General features: G+C 39.6%; 1 protein-coding gene and 1 long non-coding RNA gene across 4 annotated transcripts in view; one reads left to right on the plus strand and one right to left on the minus strand.

The window, feature by feature from the left end:
- Nucleotides 1–18,359, plus strand: part of CELF2 (CUGBP Elav-like family member 2) — a 722,220-nt gene that overhangs the window by 162,709 nt on the left and 541,152 nt on the right. The window contains exon 2 of the mRNA XM_057498181.1: nucleotides 13,085–13,123. The gene's annotated coding sequence lies outside the window, so the exon portion shown is untranslated. The remainder of the gene's footprint in view (nucleotides 1–13,084; nucleotides 13,124–18,359) is intronic.
- Nucleotides 4,318–18,359, minus strand: part of LOC130682908 (uncharacterized) — a 29,106-nt gene continuing 15,064 nt past the window's right edge. For 2 of the 3 annotated variants that reach the window (XR_008996351.1, XR_008996352.1), the window contains exons 2-6: nucleotides 17,660–17,776; nucleotides 8,467–8,589; nucleotides 8,029–8,130; nucleotides 7,589–7,751; nucleotides 4,318–6,622 (exon numbers count right to left, since the gene is read on the minus strand). This is a non-coding gene — a long non-coding RNA (uncharacterized LOC130682908). The remainder of the gene's footprint in view (nucleotides 6,623–7,588; nucleotides 7,752–8,028; nucleotides 8,131–8,466; nucleotides 8,590–17,659; nucleotides 17,777–18,359) is intronic. The other variant, XR_008996353.1, reaches the window with a different exon arrangement.

Raw genomic sequence — 18,359 nt, forward strand, 5'->3', positions numbered from 1 at the left:
CTCAGATTCTCCAAAATGATGTCAGGATAACTCCCATGCTTTCTGTGGCAGGCTGAATAATACCCCTTCTCCAACAATGGCCACATTCAATCCCCAGAACCTGGAGTATATGACTTTCCATGTTAAGGGAGACTTGGCAGGGGCAAGGATCTTGAGATGGGGAAATTTTCCTGGATTACCTGGGAATCCTCAATGTTATCATAGGGTCCTTATAAGAGGGAGATAGGAGGGTTAGAGGGAGAGAAGGCAATGTGATGACAAATACAGAGAGAAAGTAGGAGATGTGGCAATGGAAGCAGAGGTCAGAGATAAAGATTTGAAGACACTGAACCACTGGCTTTGAAGATGCAGGAGGGGCCATGAGCCAGAGAACACAGGAGGGCTCTAGACACTGGAAAAGCCAAGGGAACAGTTTGATCTTTAATCCCCAAAATCACATCATTACTGATTTTTGCTTGCTGTTAGGCTGGGTTACTAATGTGATCCAGCAATATGTTAATAGATGATCACAACTTAAGTAGATCACCTTTCCCAGATATTAATAATAATAGACAGGTATGGTGATGTAGCAACACAGCAATGTATTATTATCCCAGATTAGAAGTAATGAAATGAAGAGGCAAACTGCCCCAAGTGGTGGAGTGAGTTGGAGCAAAGTTCCTACCCAAAAGTTTGTTTCAAGTATCACCTCCTGTAGGAAGCTTGTCCTGGCCTCCCCAGATGGATGTCTCCAGACCTCTCCATTCAGCGACTGCTTTGCCAGGTACACGACACAGCTCTACCACTGCCCCCGCCATGTCCTGTCACCATGCTAGTTGTAAGCCCCCGTCCTTCAACACATTCTTCAAAGCTGAGAAAATGTCTTATTTTTCTTTGTATTCCTAGCATCTAATTCAGTCCCTGCACGCTGTAAGTAAACTAGAAATGTTTGATAGCAGAAAATAAATGATGAAACTTTTTTATATTGTTGCAAATAAAGTGGCAGTATGTCCTATGGTTGGTACATTTTTTAAAGCAATCTGGAGAATTAACAATATTCCTCTCTCTGTCTCATTCTGTCTCTCTCTCTCAATCCAAAGTAAACCTGAAATAAATTGAACCCAAATGGAACACATGGAACAGATGCTTTGGGGTGCTAAAGATACTGCAACCAAATCCTTTGGTCCATCTCTGAGCAGCCTTTGTCATAGTCCCTGTTCAACATGAGTGTATGATCAAAATAAAACTCAGAAAAAGATGTTTCTCACATCTGCTTTTTTAAAATTGAGGTATAATTTACATTCAGTGAAATGCTTAGATCTTCCATGTGTTCTTCAATCAGTCTTGATGAATGCATATCAAGGCAAAACATTTCTATCCCCCAGAAATGTCTATCACTTCCACATCCCCCTTCAAAGTAACCACTGATCTGATTTCTATCACTCTGCATCATTTCTGTGTACTCCAGGCTTCCACTTACATGGTATATCATACAGTATATACTTTCATGTGTCTGGCTTCTTTCATTCAGCATAGTATTTCTGAGATTCATCTGTGTGGTTGCATGTATCACTAGCTCATTCTCTTTATTGCTGAGTTGGATTTCATTTTAGGAACACACCACAGTTTATATCTCTGTTCTTTTGCTCATGGACATCTGGGTTGTTTCCAGGATTTGGCTTTTATGAATAAACCTGCTATGAATGTTCTTGTCCAAGGCTTTTTGTGGACATATGTTTTCAGTTTCTTGGGTAAATACCTAGGGGTATAATTACTGGTTCACATTGTAAATATATACCTGCATTTTACCAGATGTATTATATATACCTGAATTTTAGAATGTTTATGAAATATATAAATTATTAGAATTGTCCTGTGAATGTTAGTGCATCACAATAGTAGACTTAGTTACCGTGTGTCTTGGACCATGTTCCCTTGCAGGAAAGCTGAGATGGGGATTCCTGTGGAGGTAATTTGTTAAGACAGTACTTGTGGGTGAAACCTGTTAGGGGTGAGAGGGCAGGGAAAGGCAGGGAAGAAACCAAGCAAAGATGTGGTTTCAGCTGAATCCTGTCTCATCCTTATCCCACAGAACACTCTTGAGGAAGGAGAGCTGGACGTTCAGACTGTCATTTGCTGAACACAGCCCCATCCAGGGCAGTGGAGTTTGCACATAGGAAGTAACCTCTCAGGTATCTCTTGGGTTCAGTGGCTCCCAGGGGCCAAGACAAGTCCCTGGAGAGGAGAGCAGCTGAGAGCCAACACTCAGAGCGACTGCACAGATGGGAGCATCAGCCTGGTCAGGGCGATCTGGGTGGGGCTCCAACAGCATCCAATCTACGGGCCAGCCACGGGAATAGAGAGTCTCTCCGCACAACAGTGCACCTGCATTTGTCCAGGATAGAACAATCCACACAAAGAAATGCACTCAGATGTTACTCTGAAAGGCTCACAACCATGGCCCAGGTCAGAAAACTCTAGATGACAGATACCTGCCCAAAACCTTCATGACGTCTCAAGGAGTAAAAAGCCAGCAGTGGCTGTCCCCTTTGAACTTCTACCTGGTGACCTTGCTCTTCAGGGAGAGTGCGGCTGCTGTCTGAGATCTTAGAGTGCTGACCTATCTCCTAGTGGAAGCTATTCACCCCCATATCCTGGTGCGTCAGTCACCACAAGACAGCGCAAATGCGTAGGCCCAGCAGGAGTGGCAGGTGTATGAGGAAGAACATGACTTGTACCGGAAAGACATTTTTGTGCCTAAGAAGTCTCATTTCTCACTAAAACTGACCTCTTGTGTGTAGACCCAGTCTTTGTGCAAGTGGTGTCTTTCCTTGAGGGATATTTTAATCCTAAATTGACAGAAACAGGTATAAAAATGAAAAAGAAAAGGTCACAACATGGCAAAAATATTGTGATCTCCTTTCTGACAAGCAGTGGGGGAAGGATCGATAGGCACGGGGACTTAGGGGCTGCCTGATGATATCAGAACATTACCTCTGCTTCCGGATGTGTTAATTGGGGTGTACATTAACCACTTGTGGACAGAGAGGAATGTCACTGCAACATCCTAATGCATCCATGGCAACTCAAAGTCAAGATGTCTTTCCATGACCGTGTGGCATTTTGTATGAAGAAAGCCCCATTCCAGCTTCTCAGTCTGATCTTGCTGTTCTGGAGGGTCTTATTTTCAGCAATATAAGGAGCTATTGTTTCACTTCTTAGAAATAAGATGGTGGTGGGAATGAGAGCTGTTAGTGTGAACTCATCATAGTTTATTATTTCCATCAAAGAAAGGGAGGAAGTCCTCAGGCAGGCTTAACTGAAATATTACAGGGGCTAAGATGTGAACTTGAAAAACCTTTCATTTTAAGCTTGCAGCTGCTCTGTACACTCAAAACACTGAGGAAGAACGTGCTCAGGAAAAACAACCATGAAATTGAGCAACATTTATTAATCTTTGGTTATTTCTCTGTGGTTGTTCAATAGCAAGCAGCCACAAGTTAAATCATCTCAAAAGTTACAACTCCTTCTCAGTTTCTCCAAAAGAAAAAAAAACAACAACAAGAAAATCTAGGGTAGTCATACACTGATTATGAGGATGTGATCTTCAGGAAACACTCAAAAGTCTTTAAATGTTGGTCATTGTTAAAGTCCTATGGCATTGACTCTGGCTCCTAACACTGTCCAATCCCATAGCTTGTGTCCCAAAGAATGTCTATGTCAGCAATTGAACCAAGAGGAAAACAAACAGGAAGACATAGCTAAGTTCATTATTTCTCACATAATGCCCAGCTGTCAGAAAAGAGGGTGTGTGGACACAGGAAATTACACAGTGGGATGGTAAGCAAAGCCTCCATAGGCTGACCCATTGGAAAAAATCTTGAGACTGACTTCATGTTTGAAATGACTTATTACTGATATCAGAGACTCTTGTCCCTGTCCCTGGATATCTATCCTTTCCCTCGGAGATGAATCACAGCATGTAGCAGAAATATTGTATTTCTTTCTCAACAGTAGTGACCTATTATGGAATTAGAGCACAAATAGATTCTTCAGCGTGTCATCTTCAGTTTGCTATCAGTAGTTAGCTTATTGGAACAAAAGAAATCCATTTTGTTATAAGTGACATTTTGAAAAAGATACTGACTTTGAAAACTTACATTTACTTAGCCTTCTGCTGCTTACCTCAAAGAACTTTGAGCTCTCAAAATAAGTAGGTTAAGGATAAAAAACCCTGAAGGTAGATGCTTACTAACACCCTTAATGTCATAAAGTTATGAATCCATTCACAATCTGGGTAAAAGGTAAGTAGGCAAAAACATGAAAATGTCCTAGCACATTTCAAGCTGAAGATTTATCTTCAGCAACTGGAAAAGGTAGCCATATGGATATAATGATAGTAACAACAGTCTTCTCTTCAGAATAATATGAAGCAAGAAGTGAAACAACTCCTCAGTTCAAATGCATGTTGTGACACTCTTCATTGCGACCAGTGTGGGGGCTAAAGTTTTTAAAAAATGAATACGGAAATTGAACACAATGAAGATATACAACAAGCTCTGTGATGAAAGATTAATGATAACAGACAGGGGTGTTTTGACCTGTAAAAACGGAGCCAAAAACTACCTTTCTAGCAACCCTTGGGTATTTGAAGCACTATTACAGAGAAGATACCAATTGGATTTTCTCTATTTTTGTAAAAATGGGCAAAGGAGAAAGCGCAGAAGTAAAGTTCAGCTAGAAATTGCCACATGTACTTTTTTTATTGTAACACTGGAATGGACCATTGAGGAATACTTTAGGGTCCCAGAGATCTTAAAAATAGCTGTGTAGAAAACAAACCAGGATAGAAAACCATCTGAACCATCCACCTCCCGTTCTGCAGATACACTTGCCTTCATGGTAGAAGGCCCCAGGTGGCTGGTTTAAGTCAATCTACCTTCGTACCTGATTCTTCATTTTTTTGCCTCCCAAAGTCAGATATGAGTAGTTTAAAAAATTATGGAAATGGCTAAGGCATTTTTGCAGTACAGAGACAGCTTCACATTAATGGCACAAACTAAAATCATCATCATTCCAGCAAATCAAATGTAACTAAGGAAAATAACAATACCAACAAATGAAGCCAGTATGAGGCCACTCAGCACCGTGGTACTGGATTACTCATGTTGCTCTTTGAGAATTTAAAGCTTTTAATCATGGAGTGCTGCCAGTCTTTGGTTAAAATCCATGGGCACTTTATGGGTTTATTTTGGCCCCCAGGGCCCCTGTATTGTTCACTAAGTACAATGAAAACCTGTTAAGAATAAAGGATGAAAATTAATGTCAAACTGAATAAAGGAGCTGAAAAGGTCAAAACCTGCTCCTAGGGCCAAGGAATAGGCTCGCCTATGGAAAAGACCACAGAAATCAAAATTAAAAACAGAGATAATGCTCATAAATTTGTGCAAGTAGCAAAATCATCTGCAATCAGCTTCCCAATGTCTCTGCATTACAAACATGTAATATGCATGTGAATATGTTACACATACATGCAAACATATGTTAAGCAAGACATACATTTCTATTTTTTATTGTAATCTGCATTGAGTGATCTCTTAAATCATTTGCCCTCAGGACGATGGGGAGTAGGCCCCTTTGGAAGTCCCATGCCAACCCTCAATATATAGACCCATCATTAGGCCTTAAAATTTTGGTAACTAATGAACTACCATTTTGTAGTTGGAAATAAATATAATACTGATATAACTAAGAAAATATTTTATTTAATCCTAATTTCAGTGCATCACAAATTAGTTTTAAAAGAAGGCTGATGCTGTCATTTTGCAAATCATTTATCAATAAACACTATGATTTAGGATTGCTCAGGAAGCTAGGGTTGGATCCATCAATATCCTGCAAATTATTCCTAAATATTAAGGTCCCCAAAAGGCTCATTTGCTAGAAAAAGCTAAAAAATTCTAAAGAAGAAGAAGGAAAAAAAACTGCCCTACACAAACCATTTGTGTGAGGCGAGCCGAGACTAAATCCCCAGAGACTAAAGGCCCAGGAAATCCTATCACAGGATTTCTTGCCTCCTGCGGGCCCCATGATTCTGATGGTCGGTGGCTTCTTCGGCTGGCTTCACCCTTCTTCCTGTTTGCAAAGATCCTTCCTATGGCTCCGTTGCCACCCTGGCTGGGCTGTCAGGCTTTTAGCTGGTGTTTCTCTCCTAGTCATTTCCTGGGTTTCCAAGTCTACTCCTCAACCTGACTCCCACACCCGTTCTTCCTGTCCAGCGCCCTCCCAGCTCTACCCTTCCCCTATTGTAGGCGCAGAGCCCCAGTCAGGCCCCAAGGACTGAGCTTATGCCATTTGTAGATCCCACCAGTCAAGTCAGCTCCAGGCTGACAGGCCTGCGTGGTGTCTCCCAGGGAAAGTGAGACAGGGGAGGAAAGCTCCTTGCTGAGTGCCCTGCATGCCCCAGGAAGCCAAGCCCAGGTGACAGCTCTGCCTCCGACCCACGTGTGACCTCCTCAACCCCCCGTGCTGTCCTTTGCGCATATACCGGAAAGCAAGACAGTCTCAAGAGGTAAGAGGAACAGCAGATGAGGAGGGAAGGAGCCTCCAAGTGACTCGTCTCAGAAACAGCTAAGATTCCCACCTGGGGAGGAAGGCTGTGTGTTAGTAACGAAGATGCTGATTCACCTGGTAGCCTGGTCTCAGGGTCGCCTGTGGCACGTACCCCGTGCACACACACCACGGCATACATTTATAAGCCAAAGGCCCTCCAGAATAAGGCAGATAGGAACATGCCAGAGGGCAATAATAACAAATAGGCCTTCTGGGAAACCCCGTTTCATCTGAAAACGTTTTAGGATGTCAGGTTGGAAGGCACCATGCTATTTGAATAAATGAATCAACCCAGTGATATTATGACTATGGCTGTTACACTTATTATTACCCAAACAGCTAACTTTTTAGAAACAATATGTCATAGAATCAGGAAAAATGTTTGGAACCAGCTTCTTCCTTTTTTAGTGACTGCCTCTAGTGATTGGATGTTGTGAAAATTGACCATGCATTGTTTTAGAAATATATATATATATATTCAAAACATATTCCTGCATTCAGCTCATTCCAAACAAACGACAGCATATGTGTTAGTGACGGTGGCTAGTGTTCTCAGGTGTCAGCACATTGAAATGGAGATGCTTTTAAGCACAAGAGGCCACTGGGATAGTTGCCAAGCTGGTCACAACTATAAATCAGCGTTGAAATATTTCCTATAACTTAAAGAATGTCACTGGAGTTATTGAATATGTTCCCAAAATTTCAAGGGGCCTTTTTATTTTGATCTGCAGGGGTTATATTATACTTACTAATGGATCTTTTCAACACTCTCTAGTGCATGGGCTCATGCAAATTCGGTTTTCCAAAGGAGTGCTGTGAGTGTCCCTGCATGAGCCCCCAGTCTGCTGGAGTGCAGGGGGGAAATGCACAAGGTGGAGCCCGAGGAGGGCAGATGCAAATGGGTCACTAGGACCACAGTGCATTCTATTTTCCAGTTGGGATTTTTGGGGCATCTCAGGATGGCACTTCGTTTTGGCTTTTTACTATGAACACTAACCCTGTGATTCTCTGCACATCAGTAGCATGATCCTTTTGGCTACATTCATTGCTCAGATATTGTGCCCCAAAGAGGCACAGATTCAGCCACACCAGTCTTTTCATTTTCTGTTCAAACAGATGAAATGGACAGTCCAGGCAAAACACCATCCTAGAGGGAGAGACTAAGTTATCCAAAGGCTTTAGAATGAGCATTTCTGTACTCCTTTGAATCACTTTCACTATTAACATTTTTAACAGTTTCACTGAAGCACAGCTGATATTCAGTAAACTGTACATATTTTTAAATGTACAATTAGTTAAGTTTTATTATGTGGGATCCTCCATTAGATCACCTCACAATCGAGATAGCACCCCAAATCCTCCTCAAGTCTCTTTTTAATTCTTCCCCTCTCCACCCCCACCCACTGCATTTCTCAACCCCATCCTACAGTATATGACCTTGATCTGTTAAAGAAGCCAAGAAAGTTGTTCCATCTTCTGGATTTGATGGGTGGCTTCTTCTTGGTGCCATTTAACTTAGTCCTCTATCTGTCATGTTTCCTATAATAAAGTGGAAGGCATATTTAGAGGCCTGATGAATCCATGTTGAGGAGTTTTGGCAAAAAGCAGCATGTGTATTAAATGTTGGTTCACATCAAAGGCACTTAATATCTGGTTGTTACAACTATTTCTATTTTATGTTCTCTGATGCTAGCTTTTATTTGTTGTCATGTTACTCTTTGCTTTGCTGTAATGATTTATTTTTTTTTCTCAAAAGTTACATGTACAATAATCTAGTAACTGGAGCATGAAAATTCGTTGCCTTATAGTTAACAGAGTTTTAACATTGCTTCTATTACAAAGTGATTTTTATATCCACCCTTACTCATTCCTTACTGAGAGGAGACGGCCACCACGTAGGGGGTTAGTGGCAGTAAATGTGGGTCTGAATCCTGGCTCTCACTGAAAGCAGCATGGCCTCGGACAACTAGCTTTTCATCTCTCAGCTTGCTTCCTCATCTGCAAAATAAAGATTAAAATTTCAGCCCAAATTTCCTGAAAGGTTGGTTATATAAATCAAAAGAGATAACATATGGGTTGTTTTGGGAGGGAGAAGTCCTAAGCAAATGAAAGTTTTTGTTATGCTGACGTTCCTTTGAGATCAGAAAGAACTGTAAGAATTCTATTGCAGGGGTGGAAAAATTGAGACACCCAGAGAGTGACTTTACAAAGCTAGGGAACAAAACACCATCTTGTTGGCGCTCACCAGACTACAGTGTCAAAAGCTAAACAGCATTATCTTATTTCCAAACAATTTATGGCACATTCTGTCTAAAGAAGTTGTGCAAATCTTGATCCTACTTTGCTACTTGATCCTACCTTACTAAGAGCCAGGACCCAAATGCAGGAAGGATAACAGGTCCATCACCTGCTCTCACTCCCCAAGGGCAATCCACAGACCACCCAAACCAGAGTGTGTATTTTCTCAACATGACCCATGCTTAACTGCCATTGCTATTATATCTTGTGTCCTCACAAGATATAATTTCCCCTCCCTCTGAACCTTAGACAATTTAACTTGAACTCTTCTTAAAGAGTCTACCCATTTTTCATAGCATTATTTCTACCTATTTAAGGTTGCATCCTCTTGCAGGCAAGGACTGAGTCTAATATGTGCTTTAGACATAGCACACAGTCATTGAATAAAAATCAGATTGACTTTCCACCCCAGGCTGAGTTTCCAGTGAAGATGATAACACCCTTACTGATTGGCCAGCCTTGTCACCATTACACAAGATGGGTCACTTACCAAACAAAATCCATTAAAAAATTGACAAAAAATAAAATAGGTTTTTATAGTTTAGCTCAGATTTTAATAACTATGATGCCAAATTTAAATTTGGGGAATTAAATTGGGACTGTCTTTGTAATTAGCCATTATCCTAAGGGCTGGATGAGCAAAATACTTAACCTTTAATTACCTCCATTTATTAACAATATAAAGTTTTTAAATACAGTCCCCCCTCATTCCCTGCAAATAAAAAAGCAAGCCAGTTCAAGCCAGCTGCACATGGTTTTGTCAGACAGCTATAAGGTAGTGAGGACCCTAGCAAGGTATGGTGTAGGGAAAGAAATCTGCCAAGATCATTCTCTGGGACATTACAGTATACATTTACATGATGTGGACAAATAATTTGGAGAGTCATATCTTTTTCATCCTCAAAATTATATAGAAGCTGAGTAAGTGTCATTTGTACAATGGCCAAAGGAGTCTTAGGACTGGTGGACAAGACCGTTAGATGCAATCTATTCTACTGGGTCACGGAATGTGTGGCTGCTAAAAGGTCCTGGCATCAAGCACATGAATTATGTGGTGACAGTTGGAACCAACTGCCCCTTTTAGAAGCTTAGAAGCAGCTTTGACTGGTTAGGGTTGGGCTACCAAAGAGAAACTTCATGTTTCTCTGAGGTTCCCTGAGATTGTCAATGTCAGAAGGAAGTGGGTACTTCTTGATAATGTACATCCCTGGAGCCCCAACACAAAATGCTGAATCCATATCTCTGGAGTGGTACCTAGGAATCAGAGTGTCTATACAATTTCCGTTAAATAGCTGTGACACACAATAGAAGTTGAGAACTGCTGATGCCACCCAGCGGTCTGCACTCTACACAAGCAGCCTTGTGCTTATGCTTTAAATGTCCCAAGTATGGCTACCTCAGGCTTTGGATAAATCCTTACTACTTATCTGCTAAACAATGAAACACGTTGCGACAGGGTCAATTTAATTGAGTTGTTCTGCTGGCCAGGACAAGCTACTAATCAATGAGGGTGGCCTGATTATTTAGGGCCACATGAACAATGGAATCAGATGAAGCCAGGTAATGCAATTACCAGCAATTGACTTGTGACAGTCGATCTCGGTGACTTCAAAAAGGTAGTCACTTTATAAGATGACCCAGTAAGTTCCTGTCTTCAGTCTATGTGTGTCTCTATCACAGCAGACCCTTGATGGAGGTCTGGAGTAAAACTCTGCTTCTTTGACATACTTGGACTATTCCACTCATCTCATTACCAGCCAACTTTATCATCTTTCACCTTCTGATGCCTATAATTCTATCACTTTATAGGATGCATCCATGTTCCCAACATCTAGCAAAAATGTTTTCAAACTTGATTATTAGGTTATTTTTAAAGGTCAATAAATTATATCTGATGCCTTAGGAAGTTAAATGAATACTTAAAATTGTTTCAGCTTACTTCCATATACAACACCTCTGTCTTGGGAATATAGTCAGCTTTGTCAGACATGAAGCACTGGCAATTACTAAAAAAATTCAGGGATCTGGCTGTAGAGAATCATGTGCTTTTCTCAGCCTGTTCCCCCTGCACAGAAGATGGTGGTCTTTCCATTTGACAATATTGCATGTGCTGTGTAGACATGCAGTGACTGCCAAAGGCCAGAAACCGTGTCTGCATATTGATCTCTGGATGCAGGAAACTGACTATTAGTGGGTTCAAATCTTCCACAGTCCAATCAGTTCAAAATTATTTATGCAGGCACACATTAGTCCCAGGACTGGAGTGGGTGCTGACAAGCTACTAAGCAGCTGATATTTTAAGGTTATTTGATCTAACCTAGAACAGAGGGCAGTTCATTCTGCTGCAGTGAAGTCCAAACAAGAGAAATGATGTACTCCATTCCAAGATATTTATCTAAGTGGGACAGAATTTCTAACACTCCATCAAATAGCAAATAAAACAAATTGAAATTAATATTCTATCAAATGATCATGAGAATTGTGATTATGATCCTTGAACAACTAAGTGACTTATTTCTTTATGAAAAATAGACAATAGTCCTTGAGTAATAAGATTAAGGACAGAATGGCCATCTTTTATGTAGCTGAATGCGTTAGATGCTACACTGGACCCCCAGGTTAATCCTATACTGCACAGACATGAATATATATATATTATGCATATGTATTTTTTCATTAAAAATATAGTTTGGTTGTATCTGTTTTTGAATGTCATATAAATGCTTCATATAAATCATTTTATGTATGTATGTTGTGTTTTGTTCCCTTCTAGAGTTGTTTTTTGTTATTCCTTACTGAGTTAATGTTCTGGATATTCTTCTCAAAGGATAAGGAGAGTTTTGGAGTCTTATTATAAGATGAAAAGTGAATTTGATAAGGAACTTTACTACAGCCATGAAGCCAGCCTAGAACTTTCTGCACAAACAGGATTCCATTTGTTTATAAGTGTGCACTTCACGGTCTGTCATGAGCCACCTACATGACCCCAGGACAAAATGCATTTTTTTATTTCCGTGGTCTAAAAGCTATCACCACTTATCTGTATTGATCAGTTCAATTATGAGGATCTTATCATATTACTCCCTCACCAAAGATGAAATCAACTACAGCCTAAGCCAGGGGTCAATACATTTTTTCTCTTAAGAATCGGGTACTAAATATTTTAAGATTCACAAGCCTTATCCTCTCTGTGCCAACTACTACTTATCTCTGTGGTTATAGAATGAAAGTAGCCACAGACAACATGTAAACAAATGTGTGTGGCCGTGCTCCAATGTGTCTTTATTTATGGTCACTGGAGTTTGAATTGTTTATAATTTTCACATGCCATGTGATATTCTCCTTCTTTTGGTTTTTTTCAACCACTTAATAAGGTAAAACTCATTCTTAGCTCACAAGTCATATAAATACAGGTAGTATGCTGGATTTGGCTCAAAGGCTGTAAGTTTGCCAACTCCTGGCCTACACCAGTGGATTCAGGGGGTCTAGAATTAGATTCAATTTTTCTCACTGCTCCTAATTCACCAATCTTACACCACTGAAATTCACCAAAATAAACTGTCACATATCTAAAATATTTCAGAACCCAGTTGGTACTGCTTAGCCAAAAAACAAAAATAAAGGAAATAGATCTCAGTAAGCATTGCAGCAGAACAGCTAGCAAATGTTCTGGATTTTACAATGTAAATAAAAGACTTCACAGATTCCCATAATGATTCTCTGGTATTAAGCCCCTAGATAGAATTTCTGTGGCAGGAGAAGGGCATTAATTTTCTTCCTTCCTCTCAATTTAATTAATGTGGATAAAATAAAAGGTAACCATCAGGTACCAAAATTCCCAAGATAATATCAATAAGCTCTAGTAAACATTCTATCAGCCCAGATGTCACAGAAATCAGAAATCAATCAACACAGTACCAAAATTTCACAGGGATGAGGACTGAACTAGGGCCCCACAACTGAATTTCTCATTTGCCTTCACTTTAGGTCAATGAGCACAATAAGCAATTTGCAAGAGAAAGTAACACAAAATTCATCTCACTTGCTTAACTGTCATACATTGTTTTCATTCCAACTTTTTCTTTAACAAAAAATGGGCAATTTTTAAAAATTACATGTTAGCATAGAATATCTTCCTCAAACTAAAGGGTTGAACCTAATTACTTCTTTTTTTTTTTCTTTTTTTTATCTTTAGGTCTACAGAGCTAGAGAAAGGAGTGATCCAGCTAAGCAGGTAAGAGCTTGCCTCTTCAGCAGACCTAGCACAGACAGCTTGCAGATGCCTGCTAATAGTGGGCTTACTTACATGGATTCGATTTTCTGATTTTATGCTTTCTGATGTGTGAACATTTCTGTTGTTTCTCTTTGGATTTTTCTGTGCTGGATTTTGTTTACATTTGATTCCGATCCATTGTTTCTTTGGATCACATTGATATCAAAGCTGACCTGGTACTGGATATTGGCATTCCTGTTATGACTATTTGATTTCACATTCCTACACTACTATTGGTTTTATTTTGTTGCAAGGTGTTTTATTTAGTTTTTCTAAAACATCAGCTTCTCTTGAAAAACATTTTGAATAATGTAATTAGAAGAATATCCAGAAAATGAGGCCTCTCGGTATAGTTTTGAGGTTGGAAGCAGTCAAGTACCTGGCAAATCCATCATTCCTGAATTGACAAAATGGTGTACCATCCAGTGACTCTCAAGGCCACATTCCACCTGTTCGTACCACTAAGCAAGACTCTGTAAAAGGAGATCTTAGTTATGTTTTTTCTTTTCTGTGATTTGAGTATCAAAATAAAAGGGCTGAAATTTAAAAGAATAATTCATTCTCCTTAAATAATTAATGCAGGAGTGCCTTCCCTGCAGTAGTATTACTATACCCACACCTAGAGAAGATTTATGTGTTGCCCATTTTTTAAGGCAGATACACAGAAACCTGGAAGATACACAGAAACTAATCGACAATTTTGAAGTTATCACCATGGAAGGGCTGTTCAGAACTTTCTCCTTCTCTTAGGCTTTTAAATATCATTGCAATTGAATAGTGAGGACCACAAACTCTGGAATATTTGTACTGATAAGTGATTTCTATTAATAGCAATTTTATTCATTTGAGCTTTTAAATTCATTTTGGCTTTGTTGATTTTCATGCTTGTGTTCTTCATTTTTTTCCAATACATTCCATTTTTCTGTTTCTTTTCAATGTTTTAATCCAATTACCAGCCCTGTAAATAAGCATTTGCCATCTCTGCAGTAGATGCACTGAACTGTGATTGGAGGTGATTTCTGATTATAGACAGGCTAATTTTCAAAGGACAAGAGGAATAAAAGGCAATGAACTGAATAGAAGAATAATGGAAAATACCTTGTTAGGTGACATATGGCACAGATTTGGAGCACAGATGGGAAAGGGAAAAGTTACTTAATCCTAAAATACATATGCATTGCATGGAGAGCAGTTGTGATCTGGGTCATATATGATCTGCTTGGATTTGAGACAGAGGATATTTTACATGCTTATTGCTTGGGAGTGTTTATTGATATTAGGATTGGCCTCTCTAATAGAGAGGGTGAAAAAAGCATGTTAGATCCTAGAGTTTTGTCAGTGGAGCCAAGAGCAAAGACCATCAGGCAAGAGCATCCCAGGATCTCTAGGTTTTCGCTGTTTCATGCTTCTCCCTCTTTCTTGGTCCCCTGTCTCCACTCCTCTTTAGAACTGCCCCTCTCGTGGCCTCTTACTACCACAAAAAACAATCACACACTTCCTGTACCTTGAGAAACAATTAAGAATGTCTTGGGAGTTACTTACGTTACACTTTTCACACAGTGCCTGGCCTCCATGCCTTGGAACACAGGGAGGATGCACTGATGGCAGAAAATTGCAACAGCTTTACTATGAGCCGCCAGATGGGCAAACATGCTAGGGAGTAATGGGACCCCCACAGATGCCTTAAAATCACAGCCGTGGAAGCTACTTCACCAAGACTTTAACCAGCCTTTAATTCTCTTTGGTCCAGTGAGTCTTACCAAGGCAGGAGGTTAACCATAAATGACCACCAGAGACCAAAATGTCAGTTTCTTGGGAGAAAAGAAGAGCTTGAAATGGTCATCAGAGCAAGTTAGAGGTAGTGTCAGGAAAGAGGTGACCCTTTGCTTTGCTCTGTGCATAGCTTGGGTTTGATGTGCCTCTGGGAATGAGGGCCCAAGGGTAGATAGATCAGATGAAACTTTGGCCCTGCTCCCTTCTTCTAAGAGGCTGGAGCAAATTGGAGCAAACTCCAGTCTTCTGATGGTTTCACGTAACACACTCTGATGCTACTTAGTAACATAGCTTAACACATTCTTTGAGTTCTTTAGGCAAACACTAAATCGTAAAACTTTGCACAATGTTAAAAAGACATTTAGCTGCCAAACAATGAATAAAATGGGTGATTTAGACAGTGAAATCCAAAGCTAGATGTCACTTCTATCATCTCATTTCATTATATACAATAAAATACACAGCTGTAACTTATAATGACAGAGACAATCGCACAATGTATTCTGTAGATTCATTTCCAATACTTAGCAGAATGAATTTTAGACAGACTATATAGTCTATATGCAGCTAAGACATAGGGCTTTTGTCTTTGGTTTCAAAGGTTTTATATGATGTCTCAGGGGCCAAGACCTAAAACATTAAGACATGTTCATATGAATCCTGACTTAATAATAGGAGGCTGAGTTTACAGCCCAGGACTCCTATTGATAAAGAAGACTGTTCCAGATGTAGGTGTGAAGCAGTCTGTTTCCTAATAGACTAAGGGCACTTGCATGAGCTAGGCCAAGAAAATAAACACAAGTAGGACTTTAGTAAATAAAAACTGACATCAGAAGACCAAATAATCTAGTTTGGTTTTCTACATTAATCAAATTCACTGAATAATTGCTTAGCTTGACTTGACAATTGCTTCCTTGCCTTGAAGAGTCCGAGAAAAGAGGCCAGCTTGGAATGGTAATGGCAAAGCAGAGAGGGTGGATGCCTTTAATTTTCTTTTTCATGCACAGCTGTCTCAGCAGACCATGCAAACCATGGCTGCAGTTTCAGGACCCTGTTGTGTGATATGATGGGGAATTTTATTTGCAGTTCCTCTGTCTACATGGTGACCATATTGTGTGAAGCTGCACTTTCTTGTTGGTAAAGAGCATCAGGTCTTTTCAGTCTGTTGGTCAGGTAGGAGGAATGTTTCCTTCTACGTGGGCCTTTGCTATTTGCAGATTAGCTGGAAAGGAGTTCGAAGTTTTCACCATAGAGTATAAACCAAGTAGCTTTAACAGGAAAAGTAAATGCTGAATAAAACCTTAATTTTCTGTGTGTGTGTGTGTGTGTGTGTGTGTGTGTGTGTCATAACCTCTTGTTAGTTCATCCTTTCTCCTGTCAAGTAGGGCAGACTCCCCCATCACATCAGGGTTGGTCCACCCTCTAGTGACTGATCTCAGCATGTGTTTTTCTCATCATCTATATTTGGGACTCTTGAGTCTGCCCTGATTTCACATTTTAACTGAAACTTAAATGTCAGTTTTCCTACCTAAATTCCTGACTTCTGGTAGTTGTTGACTAAACCCTTGTTTCAGGAAACTGTAGCTCTCACCTCTCATCTATTTTGGTTCTGCTTTTCTAGACCTGATTTATGCCTAAGGACCACTGTTCCCTTCCTTTCTGCAGGCCCATGAAAACACCCTATGCTTAAGCCCCTTTTCCATTTCAGTATTTCACAATAAAAGTCTCTTATAAAATCACTACACAAATCAGCATAGTTGCAAAGCAGTGATGCTGTAAATCTGAGCTGTTTTTTAATGGATACCCAGAGTCTATGCCCAAAAGGTCTGCTATAGAAATACTAAAGGTTAACTTTGCTCCACCTGAGATTTACTACTGAAATTAGCCAAGCTCATTTGAGAGATAAATTTGCTCTTTAAAAATTTATTTCCTCTGCATTCATTTTCTCTTCCTATAAATGGGAACCTGGGATCCCATAAAACTAAATTAAAATTATCAAATACTATTGAACCAACCTAATGAAAATTTTAACCAAAAATCATTGTAAGTTAGGTATGTGCTATACTAAGAACACAAGCCTTTGTAAAGTAGCTATTGTTCTTATGTAAACCCATGAATGGAGACTTTCTTGAATAAATTACTCCTTAATAACATCAGAGAGTCATGGCTGGGTAAATATCTCCCTGGAGCATTCAGTGAGATTCTGGAATTTAAATGTCCAATAGAATTTCATATTTGTCACCTTTACTAATGAGTTTTTCTTTATGAAATCATTATTAGCATGAAAAAGTTAAATTTTGTGTCTAATTTCTATAATTGATGCTATTTAAAGGACCTTAAGGGGTTGAAATTTGTCTTCCTGGGATGCAACATTTACATATTTTCTATTCCCCCAACTTTTACACTCCATTGTCAGTTTGCCACTTGAAACAGGAGGGGGAAAATGATTGGAACAGCCAAAAGTCTGGGAATTTCTGCTAGGAGGAGCAGTGGGCCTTCATAAAGACTAAATAGCAAAATCATTCCTTCTGTTCTAACTTGTGATTCTAGCATCTAAAACATTTACAGCTGTTCTTTCTATCCACATACGCCCATCAAGGGCCTCTGTGACAGGTACATTTATAACTCATGAACACATTCATCAAAACAGTTAAATGATTCCCTGAGTTGTAGAATTTGCTTTGTTATGGTCACTGTGGAGTTTATGATTTTTGGATATTTTACCTGCATCCCTTTCATTTCAACATGCTAGCAGAGGCACTGTGTTCTGGCTTCAAGACGAGAACTGTAGGTCTTGTGCCTTCAGCATGGAATTAGCAAGATACCCCTTTCTGCAGAGCCCTGTAAGATAGAAGATGAAATGCTTGTTTATAAACAAACCTGAACTGCTTTTTCATATATGGAGCAGTGAAGCAGTATCATGAGATTTCAAAGACACCACTCCCACGACCGACCACACTCAGAAAGACAGATGCAAACAGGTTATAATTCCTGTTCTCCTGTGCTGCCCAAATGCTGCCCAGACTCCTCCTCTTTGTGGCTAACTCAATACCAGATTTACAGGTGATCTTATAGCACAATGGACTAAGCCAGTAGGATATTTGCTGCCTGTCCAGTACAGAGAAAATCCTGGGTGCAACACAGACACTTCAGTGCAGTGCTCCCTGACCACTAAGTATCATAGCATCTTTATGAGATTTATAGCATTTAGTTTCCTTAAAAGTTGAATCAATAACTTAAGATTAATCCTTGATGTTTTAATTGGCTGTTAGACGACAACTGGCATCTTTTCTGAGTGCCATAATTTCATATCTCCTTTGCAATATATCAGGTAAAGAAAAGTATATTTAACAAAATCATAGTATGAAAAAATAATAGTATTTAAATATGCTTCATATTACTGCGAAACGTTTTTTAACACATA

This window comes from Manis pentadactyla, chromosome 3 (genome assembly GCF_030020395.1).
Source record: "Manis pentadactyla isolate mManPen7 chromosome 3, mManPen7.hap1, whole genome shotgun sequence".
NCBI classification, from domain to species: Eukaryota; Metazoa; Chordata; class Mammalia; order Pholidota; family Manidae; genus Manis; species Manis pentadactyla.